This window comes from Triticum aestivum, chromosome 6B (assembly GCF_018294505.1).
Source record: "Triticum aestivum cultivar Chinese Spring chromosome 6B, IWGSC CS RefSeq v2.1, whole genome shotgun sequence".
NCBI classification, from domain to species: Eukaryota; Viridiplantae; Streptophyta; class Magnoliopsida; order Poales; family Poaceae; genus Triticum; species Triticum aestivum.
The window spans coordinates 170,779,485-170,794,880 of NC_057810.1; positions in this window are offsets into that span (position 1 = coordinate 170,779,485).

Below are 15,396 nucleotides of genomic sequence, written 5' to 3' on the forward strand. Positions count from 1 at the left end.
CACGGCGATGAGCTCCTCCTCCGCCGCGGCTCCCGCCGTGCGCTCCGGCGTATGAAACGACTCGGAGGTAGAAAAGGAACACATCGAGTTCCTCCGCCGGACACGCCGTCTCCCCAGTGCGGACCTCGTGCGCGCCCGCGCCGCGCCGGAGGGGGAGATCCGGCCGGCGCTGGAGGAGGGCGAGCGGGTCATCTTCCGCTCACACCTCATGCGCGGCATGGGGCTGCCAGCGAGCGGCTTCTTCCGCTCGTTCTTGGAGTTCCACAGCCTTCAACCGCACCACCTCACTCCGAATACGGTGGTGTTGCTCTCTGCCTTCGCCACTCTGTGCGAAGGTTTCCTCGGTGTTCTCCCCACCATCGAGCTATGGGGAGAATTCTTCTCTTCTAAGCTCGGCATGCACATCGCCGGCGTGCCGGCTCAGTGCGGCGCCTTCATCGCGATGCGGCGCTCGACGGCCGACAACCCCTTTCCTCCCATCACGCTGATCAAGTCAGTGAAGATGTGGCAGCGCTCATACTTCTACGTGAAGAACCTCGCCTCCGACCGCGACTGGGTCAACCTGCCGCCTTAAAACGCCGCCCCCCTAACTGGGAGGCTCCCCAGCTGGTCTCACCGAGTCAAGACGCTGACTCTTGCCGGAGCCGCCGCCATAGCGCGACTCCGAGTCTTGACGCAATCGGAGGGCCTCGTCGGGGCCGACTTGCTGGCCGCCTTTGTGGCGCGCCGAGTTCTCCCGCTCCAAGGCCGACCTCACTTGATCTGTCAGATGAGCGGCCTCCGAGACCCGAGTCGGATGTGCACCAAGGAGATGCCCCGCGTGGAGGTGGCAAACATGGTGAATTATATCGCGAACTGCGAGTTCGGGAGGACTGGCAGTTCGGCAAGGAGCCGTACTCGCGCGACAACCCCCCACCAGTGGTAAGTCGCGTCCCTCTATTGTTTTGTCTTCTTTGCGGCCGACTCCGGCTTCTAACTCTTGTCAGTTTCTTCTGAGCTAGAATCCCCTTATGCAGCCTGCAGCCGATGCCACGAGACAGCCCCGTGAGTATGTTCCCGATCGTGCGGAGAGCGATGTCGACGACCCCGACTTGGGGGCGGCGATGATGGAAGCCGACGCCGAAGGCGGGGGAGAAGGAGCAGAAGGCGGCTTTAGGCCCTCGGCCCCTTCGCCGATTGGCCTGACGACGACGCCGAAGGGGAAGTCACTCCGCGCCACCAGCCGAGGGTCGGCTCGTCAGGCGCCGGCTCCTCCGCCGGCCTAGCCGGCCAAGGCGGCGCGAAGAGGCGTCACGCCGGGCCGAGTGCGCCCGGCAGCAAATTGAAGAAGTTCAAGGGGGCGGCCGCCGCAACCAAACGGGAGGAGGCGGCCGCCAAGGGAAACCGCTTCCGAAGGGAAGTGAGAAGGCCGCCGCTAGTATCTGCGTAAGTCTTTACGCTTTTTTATTTTCCTTTGTTGAATCTTGTCCAAGTCCTCTTTTATACTCCCTCCATTCTTCTTCAGGGCCCCTCTTTCCCTTGAGAGAGTCGCCGTCCCCTCCATCATGGGGTCGGCAAAGACGTCCGCCAATACTCGGCGGGCCGACCCCGCCGCCGACCTGCGGGAGGCGACGAAGCGAAATGCGCGGGAGAAGCGCGAGGAGGAGGAGGCCGAACGTCTGGAGAAGGCGGAGGCCGACAGGGCGGCCGCCTCCGCCCAGAAGAAGCTGGAGGATGCCGAAGCCGCCCTCGCGGCGAGACGGCGTGCCGAGGAGGCCGCGCGTCACCAATCGACGATGCTCGTCCCCCCACTATCATCTGCACTGCCGCCTCCGGAGTTCACGGGGCAGACCGGAGAGGCTGGCACCGAGAACCCCGTTGTGGAGAAGGAGAGCGGCGAAGCTTCCATGTCAGACACTCTCGTGCCGCCATCGCCGCCTCCACCGCCGTCTGGGAGACAGCACGGCAAACAGCCGGTGGGTCCGTCGGAGCCGCCGGTCACAGATGAGGCCGAGGCGCGGCTGCTTCTCCAAGTCGCCTCGCCGGTGCGCCGCCGTGTTGAGAGGGCGACCTCGGGAGACCGGCGCTGCCAGCTTGGCGACCTTGGACGCCGAGGCCACGAGCGTCGCGCCCACCGGGTGGTTACGTGGAGGCGGCACCGGGCCGCTGAATCAAGCGCTTCTGGACATTCAGGCGAAGCTGCGCGCTGAAGGCGACGCCCTTCAAACTTGCACCAGGGCGCATCTGGCAGCGTGGACGGCCATCCGAGTACGTTTCCTTCTTATTTTTGATTCTTGTTTTTCTCTGTGGGGGCGCGCCAGCACACCCACTGGGTGTAGTCCCCGAATTCCGGGCCGGCTGCTGAGCAGGCGGTTCGGAACTCCCTCTGGCGAGCTCCAAATACTAACTTTGTCTTCAATGACTTATTGTAGGAGTATCACAACCTCCGCGCCACTGCCTTCAACCGCAATGTTGAGGAGTTGAGCAAGCGGGCTGCCGACTTGTTGGAAAGCTGGAGTAATATTCTTCTTCTTCGCGGGGGCGTGCTGGCGCACCCGCGGGCTGTAGTCCCCGAGATTCGGGCCGACTGCTGAGCAGTCGGGCCGGATCTTCCTGGCGATCTTCTTTGCTGACGACTTATTTGTCTCTTCTTTCGTTCTTCAGGAGCCAACGCTGTTCTTCAGGAGCAGCTGGGCGAGGCCAATACCGCCCGACGTGCCAAGGAGGAGGAGTGTAGCAAGCTTGCCGCGGAGCGCGACCTACTGGCGGCGCAGCTGGCCGAGCAGAAGGAGCTGCTCAAGAAGGCGCAGGACGAGGCCGAGAAGAAGGAGGCCGCTCTCCTGGCCGAGTTCGAGAGCGAGCGCTCCTCCTGGACTGACAGGGAGGCGATGCTGACCTCCGGCTTCCACGAGATCGAGGATATTGTTGATGGTAAATTTCTTTCGTCTCTTCGGGCTTCCGACTATGTGTCAGGCCGACTTCTGATTTTTCAACTTGCTTCTTTTTTGTCTTGGCAGACTTCTTCCCTGGTCACTCGCAGACAGTCCCTCTGGACATCGTGGCTGCTCGTGAGGCGCGAAGGGCAAGCGGTGAGGAGATCGCCGCTAATGCCCCGCGAACCGTCGATGAGCAGCTTCTGAGCATTGAAACCCGTCTTCGTCCGGCCCACCGGCGGATGCGCCGGCTTCAGCATGCCGGCGCCCAGGCGGTTGCTGCTTTGTGGCCGGACATGCCGGCTCTGTGCAACGCCAGCTGAACTGCCGACTGGCTGGAGGTCGCTGCCGGCCGTCTTGAGGCCTGGAAGGGCTCCTCGGCCCGGGCCGGAGCGCGCCGGGCCTTGGAGTTCGTCAAGGCGTGGTATCCAGGGCTGGACCTGGACCGTCTGGCCGCGTTCCGGTCAGAAGCCCAGGCCGAGCTGGAGGCCGTGGAGGGCGCCCTTATCGAGCGTGCGGTGGCCATTGCCGAGTACATGGACACCAGTGTCTTCATGCCCGAGCGGGCTGAAGGCGGCGAGGAAGTGCCGTCAGAGTGGTTCGGGATGAACCCGGAGTATGGCGAGGACTCGGCGGAGGTGATCGACTCCAGCACCGAGGAGGAGGACGAGGCGGAGGACAAAGGCGAGGCAGAGGTGCCCGAAGACGGAGCAGGCGGCCAGCCTCGGCTCGATCGCGCCTCCAGCAACGAGCCGCGTCGAGAGAAGGCGACTGCTGCCGGAGGCGATCAAACCGAGACCGCCCAGCCGACTGCCCCGGCGCCTGACGCTGCCGTCTCCTCCGATCCTCCGATCCCAGATGCCGCCTCCTAGGCTGCCTTTTCCGCCTCTGCTTGTCTGTCTTAGTAATCTTTTGAAAACTTTGTTAGATTCGAACAATTCCACCCGCGGGGTGTATCTTGAACTTCTATTCGAAGGTTCAGCCAAGGGCCTATGTAAATATTTATCCGATTTCCGTCTTTCCTTACTTACTGCTCTTTAGGCTTTTCCCTTTGCTGCCTTCCTTTAGTCGCTGCCTTGCCAGTCGGATAGCCGCTCTGCGGACTATCGCTGGGTCAAGTGCTTGGCTACTTCGGGAAGGCAAGTACATGGCCGTTTAGAGTTTCTTTAGCAAGTCGGATAGAAAGCGACAGGCCGACTACCCAAGAGTCGGCCGTCCTTGATAGAGGTTAATAAAGACGGCGAGCCGACTACTCATGAGTCGGCTTTCTGCTTCAGAAATGCTGGAGGTCGTCTTACGCTATGTTCGTGCTTTAGGTCCTTAGCCATTTTTCGTGTGGGCGCCCGTTCTTCCTCACTCCTGCCTGCCTCACAGTCGCTCTGCAAGCTGCGGCTTTGCCAGGAGGCGGATTGGGCACCGCGCAGTACTTGTCTGACTGCAGGAAGCTCCTCATAGCGCAAGGCGGCGAGTCCCCAGGCCGACTAGTCTGGCCCGGTGCCAAGCGGCTTGTAATGAAAGTAATGTACTCGAAGGCATAATTCTTATCATACAGATAACAAAAAGGACAGTCCCCGAGCTCGTCTCGGGGGGCCCAAAGTCTTAGTACTTTAATACAAAGAGGTAGTGCGATACATACTGCATCAACTGTAAAATCTTCGAAGAAGATTTGCATTCCACGGGCGCTCTGTCTCTGTGCCGGAGTCGTCCCTCTTGCGCGCTCGGGGCTTCTGAGCGTCGATCAGATAGTAGGCGTCGTTCCCTAGCACCTTGCTGATGATAAAGGGGCCTTCCCAAGGTGCCGACAGCTTGTGCTGGCCGGCTATTCGCTGGATCAGTCGGAGCGCAAGGTCGCCTTCTTGGAAAGATCTTGGCCTGACCTTCCTGTTGTAGTATCGACGCAGACTCTGCTGGTAGATGCTGGATCGGCTGAGTGCCAACAGCCGGCCCTCTTCCAGCAGATCGACGCCGTCTTGACGTGCTTCTTCTGCTTCTTCCTCGGTGTACATGACGACTCGCGGGGAGTCGAACTCTATGTCCGTTGGGATGACGGCTTCGGCACCATAGACGAGGAAGAAGGGTGTGAAGCCGGTTGACTTGTTTGGAGTCGTGCGCAGACTCCAGAGGATGGCTGGCAGCTCCTCAAGCCAACAGCCGGCAGATCGCTCCAGCGGTACGACGAGTCGAGGCTTGATGCCGGATAAGATGAGGCCGTTCGCTCGCTCCACCTGGCCGTTTGACTGCGGATGGGCAACGAACGCTAAGTCCAGTCGGATGCCCTGCGTCGCGCAGAAACGGGCCAAGGCGCCTTTGGCGAAATTCATGCCATTGTCGGTGATGATGCTGTGTGGGATGCCGTACCGAGTTGTGATGTCAGCGATGAAGGTCACTGCAGTCAGACCATTCAACTTCTTGATGGGTTTCACCTCCACCCACTTGGTGAACTTGTCCACTGCGACAAGTAGGTGAGTCAAGCCACCTCGTGCCGTCTTGAATGGTCCCACCATGTCCAGGCCCCAGACTGCAAAGGGCCAGGCGATGGGGATAGTCTTGAGTGCGGAAGCTGACTGAAGTGGCTTGGAACGGAAAATCTGGCACCCCTTGCACTTTTGGACTAACTCTTTGGCCTCTTCCAGGGCGGTTGGCCAGAAAAAACCGTGCCGGAAGGCTTTGGCGACGAGTGCCCTGGAGGCCGCGTGGTGACCGCACTCGCCTTCATGGATGTCTCTGAGGATTGCTTGGCCTTGGTCTGCCTCAACGCAGCGTTGGAAGACGCCGGTAACGCTGCGCCTGACCAGCTCTCTGTTGACTATGGTGTAGGCTGCTGCTCGGCGTTGCACTTGTCGAGCCAAGATTTCATCAGTTGGCAGCTCTCTCTTTACTAAGAACCTGAGGATGGGCTGGGCCCATGAAGGTGCTGCTATTTCTTCAACTGCCACTAGTGCGACTTGGACAAGGGCGGCCGGGCTGGGAGGCGGCGGGTTGGAGTCCGCAGCCGCTTGCTGATTTGACAAAGTCCAGGGGCCGACTGGAGCAGTCCTCGGGCCGAGCTCTGGAGATCTTGCCACTGCAGTCCCCGGGCCGGGTTCTGAAGTCCCCGGGCCGACTTCGACTGTGTGTTTTTTGGAGTCGGATTCGTCTTCCTCAGGCGGAGTCGGCACAAAGATTGAATCTGATTCTGGTGACGGCTTGATAGAAGGCTTGAGGAGGCGCCGAAGGGCGACACCAGATGGTATTGCCTGGCGGGTGGAGCCGATTCATGCCAAGGCGTCTGCTTGGTCGTTGTCGTTCCTTGGCACGTGGAGGAACTCGCACCCCTCGAAGTATCCGCTGAGTTGCTGGACGAGGAAACGATAGCTCGCCATATTTGCGTCCTTGGCGTCCTAATCGCCAGATGATTGCTGGACCACCAAGTCAGAGTCGCCATAACACAGGATCCGACGAATGCCGAGTTCTTTGGCAAGCCGGAGCCCGTGGATGAGTGCCTCGTACTCGGCCACATTGTTGGAGGCGGCGAAGTGGATCTGCAGCGCATATCTGAGCTTGTCGCCCTTGGGGGAAGTGAGGACGACACCGGCTCCCAAGCCGGTGCGCATCTTGGAGCCGTCGAAGTGCATCCGCCAATGGGTGGAGTCGGGCGCTGGCGGCAGATACTGGGTCTCGGCCCAGTCGACGAGGAAGTCGGCCAGTGCTTGCGACTTGATGGCAGTGCGGGGCTCGTAGTAGATGGTGTAGGGGGCCAGGTCGATGGCCCATTTGGCCACTCGGCCAGAAGCATCTCGGCTTCCGATGATCTCGGCCAGTGGAGCTGTGTAGACCACAGTGATTGGATGCTCCTAGAAGTAAGGCTTCAATTTCTTGGCGGCAAAATGCACACCGTAGCACATCTTCTGGTAATGGGGGTAGTTCTGCTTGGAGGCCGACAGTACCTCGCTCAAGTAATATACCGGTCTCTGGATAGGCAGCGCCTTGCCTTCCTCCTTGCGCTCGACTACAATGACTGTGCTGACTACTCGGCTGGTGGCGGCAATGTATAGGAGCATGGGCTCTTTGGGAGTCGGAGCCGCCAGCACAGGGGGAGTAGTCAACATCGTTTTTAGTTGGAGAAAAGCCTCGTCCGCCTTGGGAGTCCACTCAAAGAAGGTCATCTTCTTCACGAGCTGATACAAGGGGAGAGCCTTCTCGCCCAGCCGACTGATGAATCGGCTGATGGATGCCAAACAGCCGGTGAACTTCTGCACATCTAACAGTCGTCTGGGTGCTTCCATCCTCTCGATGGCCTTGATCTTCACGGGATTGCACTCTATGCCGCGTTCGGAGACCAGGAAACCGAGGAGCTGGCCGGTTGGTACTCCAAAAACGCACTTCTCTGGGTTGAGCTTGATCTGGAATCGGCGCAGATTCTCAAATGTTTCCTTGAGGTCCTCCAGCAAGGTTCCATGCTTCTCCGTCTTCACCACTACATCATCCACATAGACGTGGGCATTTCTGCCGAGTTGCTTTAGGAGGCACTTCTGCATGCAACGCTGAAAGGTGGCGCCGGCGTTTCTTAAGCCGAACATCATGGTCAGGTAGCAGAAGGCTCCAAACGGCGTGATGAAGGCAGTCTTCAGTCTGTCAGCCGGGTTCAGCTTGATCTGGTGATATCCTGAATATGCGTTCAGGAAACTCAACAGCTCGCATCCGGCTGTGGAGTCTATCACCTGATCGATTCTCGGCAGAGCAAATGGGTCCTTGGGGCAAGCTTTGTTGAGGCTCGTGTAATCAATGCACATTCGCCACTGCTTGTTCTTCTTCAGCACCAGTACTGGGTTTGCCAGCCACTCTGGAGAAAACACTTCCATGATGAAGCCAGCTGCCAGGAGCCGGGCTATTTCTTCTCCAACAACTCTTCTTTTTTCTTCTGACAGGCGGCGCAAGGGCTGCCTAACGGGCTTCATATCAGACCGGACGTGTAATTTGTGCTCGGCGAATTCCGTCAGGACACCAGGCATGTCCTTGGGGGACCATGCGAAGATGTCGATTCTCATGGAGGAAATCGACGAGCTCGCCTTCCTATTTGCTGTCAAGGCCTGTGCCCATGACAGCGTATCTCTCCGGGTGCTCCGGGTCCAACGGTATCTTCTTTGTTTCTTTGGTCGGCTTGAATGATCCTTCTACTTCCGACTCCTTGGGGTCGGGCGATAACTCGGGCTGCTTGCCGGCCATCGCCACGACCCGATCAAGAAGCCGTTTCTCAGCTACGATCACCAAGGACTCGGCTAGCCGACTACTTTCGGCCGTGCAAGCGGACGACTTCCTGTAGTCGCCGGACACGGTTAGGATTCCCTTGGAACTCGACATCTTCATCTTGAGGTAGGCGTAGTGGGGGACCGCCATGAACTTGGCCAAGGCGGGTCGGCCAAGCAATGCGTGATATGGGCTTTCAAGGTCCACCACCTCAAACCAAATTGGCTCTCGGCGGAAATGATCCTTGTCTCCGAAGAGGACATCTATCAGGATCTTGCCGATTGGTGAGCAGGAAAGGCCAGGGATGATTCCGTGGAACACAGTCCGGCTGCTCTGAAGCTGTCTTCGCTTGATTCCTAATTTCTCCATTGTATCCTTATACAGGATGTTGATACTGCTGCCTCCGTCTATCAGTACTCGCGAGAAGCGAACAGCCCGCCTATCAGTGGCGAGTGTGGCGCCTAAGACCAAGGCGTAGGAGCTTGGACTCGGCATCACCTCTGGGTGATCAGCTCTACTCCAACTGATAGGCTTTTCGGACCAATGCATGAACTCTGGAGTACTTGTCGCAACCGCATTCACTTCTTGCTGTTGTTGGCGCCTGCTGCGTCGGTCATCCGCTACACTAGTGAACACCACATAGGCTCCATGCTCATCCGGGAACTCGTCTTGTATCGCGCCGACTGGCCTGACGGCCGGCTGCTGGGGCGGCTATGGAGGAGGCGGCCCAGCAGGAGGGGGAGGGAGCAGGCCGTCCCCCTTGGCGATTCTGGTCAGCCAGTGGCATTTCCTGGTGGTGTGGTTTAACGGCTTTGCGCCGCTGTGGAACTTGCAGGGACCATCTAGAGTCTACTCGTACGAGAAAGCCGGCAGCCAGTTGGACTTGCCGCCCTTCTGTCGCTTCGCCGGAGGCGGTCCCTCCAACTGCTGGTCTTTTGCTGTTGCCACTTGCCGACTGTTGGAAGTCGGCTGTGGGGCTTTGTGCTTCTGGTCATTCTGCTGTTGCCGCCGACTGGTGTCTCCAGCCGGAGTTCTCGGAGCCTAAGGGGCGACTTTGCCACTTGTGCTGACCCGAATCTCCGCCTTCATGGAGGAGTCAGCCGTGGCGTACTTGTCCGCTGTGATCAGCAGCTCATCGAGGGTCTTCGGCTCGTCGTAGAGGAGCTTGTGCTTGAGGAGGGTGCCTTCTCTGCACCCGGCGGTAAAGTACTCGATGGCCTGCACCTCGTGCACGCCCTCGCAGGAGTTCCGGAGTTCACCCCAGCGCGTGAGGTAGTCGCGAGTAGATTCGTCAGGGCCTTGCACGCACAAGGAGAGTTGGCGTGGCTTGGGAGGTCGCTTGTACGTGCTGGTGAAGTTGCGGACGAAAGCCTCGGTGAAGTCGACCCAGCTGTTGATGCTGCGAGGCTTCAGACTGTTCAACCACGTCCGGACCGAGCCCTGAAGCATGAGCGGTACGTATCTTACGGCAACACGCTTGTTGCCGTTCGCTATGTTGACGGCGGTGGAGTAGTCGATCAGCCAATCTTCCGGCTTCACGGTGCCGGTATATTTGGGCGTGTCTTGGGGGAGCGTGAACCCTTTGGGGAAGGGCTCATCTCGGATGCGGGGTCCAAAGCAGGGGGGACCCAACTCGTCTTCTTCTTCCAGCGCCAGGGATCGGTGGAGTCGGTCGATCCGGTGGCGGGCGTTGTTCTCTCTGACTCCCTCTCGGCGGCCAAGGCAGTCGCCGAGAGTCGGATGTTCCACGGGCGGCGGGGAGACTCGCCTTTCTCTACGAGGAGGAGAAGGCAGGTAGTCTTCCCGCTGTTCCACCGCTTTGGGGCAGCCGTCTTGGTCGCGCTCGATGGTGATGTGAGTCCGACTATGGCTGACAGCCGGCTCCTTGTCCTTCTTCCCACGGGCCCCGCCAGTCGGCGTCCGAGACGTCGCACCTTGGTCTCGGCGAGGCGGTGGGTCGTCGTTTTGGCGCTGCGGCGCCTCGGTGCGGCAGCCAGCATCATTCTGCGCGGCAGCCGCGTCGAGGAGCCGCTGAACTCGCTCCGTCATTACGCGGCGCTCTTCGTCTTCGAAGTCGTCGAGCTCGTCTGCCGCCGCCTAGGCGGCACGGATATTCTCTGCGGGCGTGGCATACATAGGGCGATCAGCCCCGAAGAGGTTGGCGATTGCCGCGCCGCGCTGTCGGACCGCGCCTAGGCCGCTAGGCCCGGTCGGAGCCGGCGAGCCGCCTACGGCGCGATCCATCTCATGTTGGTAAGCTTCTGACAAGTGCCTCATGCTTGCCAGCTTCTTCGCGCCCTCGACGAGCTGAAGGCGGAGCGCCTCCAGCGTCTCGGCATCGGCGTCTTCCAGAATCGGCGCTGCAAGGCCTCGCAGGGCCGCGTCAAGCGGGTCGTGCGCTCCTTCGCCGGAGCGCTCGCCGTGGTCGAGGACGAGGACCTCAGTGACGGTGCTTCCGCCGCTCCCCGCGTAAGGGAGCGGCTCGTCGTAGACCACCACGTTGGTGGGGAATGCATCGAGCGACACGGTGTCGGAGTCGGCTTATCTCGGAGTCGCCGTCTGGGACTCGGCTTGTCTTGGAGTCGCTCCTGGGACTCGGCTTGAGGGGCGCGGCCTGCCCCGATGTCTTGAAAGGTCCTGGGACTCGAGTTAGCCTACCCGTGGCCCAATACTCCGACAGAGGCCGTGGCTGCCAGATTCAGGCGCCGCCATGGCTGCTGATGACGATTGGGCTGGGCGAGGCGACCAGCCGAGGTCGATTGCCGGATGTCCGGGTCGTGCGCTGCCCCTTCGCCCTCTCGCGGTCCTCGGGTCAGCGTTCGTCGGGTCGCGGGGCCAGAGACGGGGGGAGGGGCGGAGGGGCGATGCTGCTCCGGTTGAGAGTTCATTTTTTTCAGAAGAATCTTTTCTTTTTCTAAGAGCCGCTCGACATAGAGGTAGGGAACTCACTTTTTTTAGCTAAGGCAGGGAACTCACCTGTGTTGCCGTTTCTGAGTGGGCCTCCATACAAACTGACCCAGTGGCAAGCTTCCAGGCCCGTATAGCTGTGTGTTACTCTGCTGGCCCAAAACCACATTTTAGCATAAGGCAGGACGCAAAAGGTCGAGGGGTCTTCCCTAAAAAAAAGGTCGAGCTGAACGGCCATTCTCACAAATATTACGACGATACATACCTTTTTTTGTGAAGTCCTAAATATTGAATTTATTTTTTTGCAGAGACCCTAAATATTTTTTTTTGAACACTGGAGACCCTAAATATTGATATGCATGGTAGAATGCATTATATTCCATCTATGTCCAAGTTATGTACAATGCATGCAGATGATTATTTTTAAAAAAAAATTGGTCCCATGATTTGACTTACTGTTTTGAGAATACTAACTATAAGTTTGTAAGTGTTAAACAAAATTACTCTTAACATGTTTTGGAAATACAAGAATCAAATTTGTTCATCAACATTATAACACGGCAAGAGGTTGCGAAGCTTAAACTCCATATAAAAAGTGCTTCATTTTTATTTAAAGTTTTCTTGTTTGTATGAAAATTTTAGTTAACAAAGCACACGTGCAAAGCACGTGCCTTCGACTAGTGTGTGTATATATATATATATATATATATATATATATATATATATATATATATATATATATATATACACACACACACGGCTGCGCTATTGTGAGCGAGCGCGCATTCTGCTTAAACTACGCTCTGGCCGGACCTAATTAGGCCAGCAGGTGGCGCTGAGAAGGCCGCCCTCCATCGCAGAAATGTTGAGGGTAACGCTGAGTGCTAGGAAAAGTAACACATTTAATTCTATTACCATGTGCTGGTCCGCCTCGTCCTGCTTTTTGTCACTAATCATTGGAAGTAATAGGGTATATCGGACATGGTAATGGACCTAGTTTTATTACGGGGCAGTGAGATATGTTGTAAAACCTGGCCGAAACATGTAGTAATGTATTACTACATGCTCACAAATTGGCAGTAGTAAAAAAATGGAGTGGATGGTAACGCAAAAAAGAAAATTACGAACAAAAAAGTTAAAATACTTCGATCTAGATTGATATGTAGTAATGCATTACTGCATTTGCTATGTTCTTCCCAAGCATAATCTAGCATTTGTGGACAGCAAAAAAGTCAAAATGCTTCGATCCAGGTTGATATATAGTAATGCATTAGTGCATGTCTATGTTTTTTCCAAGCATAATCTAGCATTTTGTGGGCAATGAAAAAGTTAAAATGCTTTGATCCAAGTTAAAATCTTATTTAAATGCAAATGGACAACGTTTTATGTACGTAGAAATCTAGCCACACCGATCGCAAAAAAGACCAAGTCCACTGCAACCAGCCATGTGCTTATACAAAAAAAAAACGATCATTACCATCAACTAGTGCGCTTTTACTATCCACAAGTGTGCTTTTACGTTGGACTAGTAGAATGCCCGTGCGTTGCTACGGGTTTTTGAAATATTTTCCTTGAGTTATGTGAACATCATTGAACTTACTCACCGGAATACCAGTTGGAAATAAATGTTGCCATTTATGGCAATTCCAGCCGGTTTGCTTTATTTTGAGTGCATCGTTGTTGTGGGATATCATCACTTGCACATCTTTTTGTTGTATAAAACATGGTGAATTTTTGTCCCTTTCCAATGACGTCGCCCCAAAAACCCTCCGAATGGTTTTTTTGAACCCCGACATAATCCATCTCCATCTCTCTCATATTCTACAAAATTAAATATATATATAGAAATATACCTTTTGAGTATTATATCATGTGCAACATACATACAAAGAAGAACAATTATTTGCACGCACCTGTTTTGGTTGTGTATAACTCGTTGAATTCTTAGCCCCCTCCATCATCGTTACATCAGGGTCTTTGTCAGTCGAGTCTCCGAAGCACAATCAAATCTATCCGTTTTTATGACCTACAAAGGTATTCTAATATAAACAAAGATTAGAATAATTTTTTTATGATGGTGGTATGGAAAATATATATTCATTGGACAAATGCTAGAAATGAGCAGTTTCTAGTAGATTGAGTGGCATCCCAATTTTAATAATTTTAGGAACATGTTGATGGTTATTCTCACGAATATCTACTATTTAGGGTATCTGGTATATTGCCCATAAAAAACTATGTTACATTTCTTCATGAGTAAAGAACGGATTTCCCCTTTATATAATGATAGTCGGTCATCTCTAATTTCTTGGATATTTTTAAGTAATTTATTGAGAAAATATTTTATGCTATTCTAAATATATATAGTGTACAGGTATAAATAAAGCTTTATTTTTATGATATTCCCATTGTACCCCTTCTATACGACTTGATGTCCTCTCCCGCACGACCGCACTCTATCCACTCCCTCTCCGCACCACTCACTCTCTTGTTCCCCTCCCTCTCTAGATCCATAGACTTCACCGGCGTCGCTCACTCTCCTCTCTCCGCCCTCGCCCCCACAACCAACAGAATCGGTGACCTCATCTCCCACCCCTCCACCCTTTCATCCCTCCCCTCTTCTCACCAAAATTAGTGAAGGGGGGGATCGAGAGACCAGACGGTTGCCTGATCCGCCCACAAACCGGCGAACAACATCACGCCAAGGTCACCAACGCCGTCATGAAATGACAGGCTTCTTCCACCTCGACAAACTTGCTCGCGCACCAAGATATGCGAGGGGGGCTTCTACTTCTCCCTCGCTCATCACCCCTTTGGCCATACCATGGATCAACCTTCCTCTACTCTGACCCATGCCATGGACCGAGCTCACTTCCCTCCTCAATGTCATCTCTTCACCCCTTTCCTCGTGTGGCATGTTGCACCGCTAACCCTCACCTTATCTCCCTTCCTTTCCTCCCATATCGAGACATGCATGTGTTTCTGCTAGGCCGCTTCACCTCACCGACGCGCCTTCATCTCCTTATACAATGTCGTATCCGCCGCCTTCTGCCAGCTGTAGAAGAAGCGTGTTCGATTCTTGAACCTACAAAATATAAAATGATGAGGTCAATAAGTATGAATTTCTCTTGTCCCTAGTACTATATTTTTATACATGCTTATTGCATAACCAACTTGTGTGTCATAGTGTACTGTGGACTTGCTGAGCTGCTCGACCTTGAGCTTGTCAGTTTGGCAGAGCACGTTCTTCGTCTTAACCTCCATCTGCAGCTCGGCATCGCGAATGGCGACAGCCTTGGTGGCCTCAACCTCGGCGACCTTGGCCTGCCAGTCCCAGCCTTCCCCTTCAATCCTTCATGGCGAGGTCGATCATTGAGGCGGCGTTGTCGGCCTTCCTAGTGTTCTGAAACACCCGCACCTCTGCCTTGACCTTGGCCTTCTCCTTGAGCGCCTCGGGTCGGCGTCGGCGCCGTCCAGCGTGGGCCACGGGCCCGCTTCCAAGTGCACGTGCAATGCACGTCTTCACAAATATTATAACCAGATGTGAGAAATCACATGCATAGAAAAGACATTCTGATAGCAATCCAAATACCATACTCAATTGAATATCTAACCTGGACAATACTCTTATTTCTACGCGCCAGAAAAAATGGAAAAGCAAAGCTAAGTATGCCTACATACGCTCAGATTATATATAAGAATCTTGGGTGAACAATTGCAACAAAGCACTAAGCAGCGATAAATTTAAATAAAAAATCCATTAACTATGCAGGCAGCAGGCTTGTTACAACATAGAGAGATAGGAAAATGTCACCTCCAGTAATGTAGCGCAAAGGAGTGGAACGAAGCATGAATGAGAGGTTGTCTGTTCTTCTCCATGTACATGGATCAGCAGTAGAGGCCAAGTATATAAGTACTTGACTGAACTCCACTCTTCGTGTACGGAGAGCCATGTCACCTTCTCGCCGCTGTAGCATGGGAGGACGGCTGGTTCACGTGACCCTCCAGCTGGGGGATCCATGGTGGCTGACCGTCGAGCTCGAGGCAGAGAAGTTGAGGGCAGCAGTGGCGAGATCCATGCCAGCCAACCGGGCGAAGAGGAGGTCGTTGGGGAGGGACACATCGGCAAGATCCGCTCACCACGCGACCTGAAGAGCAACAGTGATCTCCACAAACTGTAAGCCGACGGCGTGCTCCATCCCCTGCGATGGGGTGACCATGGCGGTGGCCACAGCTCCTCATGCTCGCCTCGATCTCGGCAACACACCCTGAGTGTAGAAGGCAGCAACGACCTCGACGAAATCATGGCCTCCATCCCGGAACGCATGAAGGACCTCGGCCCCGTCGCTAC